Source organism: Oncorhynchus gorbuscha, linkage group LG23 (assembly GCF_021184085.1).
Source record: "Oncorhynchus gorbuscha isolate QuinsamMale2020 ecotype Even-year linkage group LG23, OgorEven_v1.0, whole genome shotgun sequence".
NCBI lineage: Eukaryota > Metazoa > Chordata > Actinopteri > Salmoniformes > Salmonidae > Oncorhynchus > Oncorhynchus gorbuscha.
In genome coordinates, this window is record NC_060195.1 from 4617901 (window position 1) to 4618663 (window position 763).

Here is a 763-nt window from a genome sequence, read left to right on the forward strand (position 1 = left end):
AGCTACTCTTCCTGGGGTTTATTATGGATCCCCATTAGTTCCTGCCAAGGCAGCGGCTACTCTTCCTGGGGTTTATTATGGATCCCCATTAGTTCCTGCCAAGGCAGCAGCTACTCTTCCTGGGGTTTATTATGGATCCCCATTAGTTCCTGCCAAGGCAGCGGCTACTCTTCCTGGGGTTTATTATGGATCCCCGTTAGTTCCTGCCAAGGCAGCAGCTACTCTTCCTGGGGTTTATTATGGATCCCCGTTAGTTCCTGCCAAGGCAGCGGCTACTCTTCCTGGGGTTTATTATGGATCCCCATTAGTTCCTGCCAAGGCAGCAGCTACTCTTCCTGGGGTTTATTATGGATCCCCATTAGTTCCTGCCAAGGCAGCAGCTACTCTTCCTGGGGTCCAAACACATTAAGGCACTTAACTCACACAGTACATCATATAACATTATTACATCACTACATATCTTCAATACAACATGTACAATACCACCATACAACAACAATACAATAATAGAATGTACGTGTGTGTAGAGTGCGTGTGCTAGTGTGTGTGTATGCGTGTATCTGTACTTGTGTGTGTGTCTCTTCACAGTCCCCACTGTTTCATAAGGTGTGTTTTTATCTGTTTTCAAGTTTGATTATATTGCTGCATCAGTTACTTGTTGTGGAATAGAGTTCCATGTCGTCATGGCTCTATGTGGTACTATGGAATAGAGTTCCATGTAGTCATGGCTCTATGTAGTACTGTGGAATAGAGTTCCATGTCG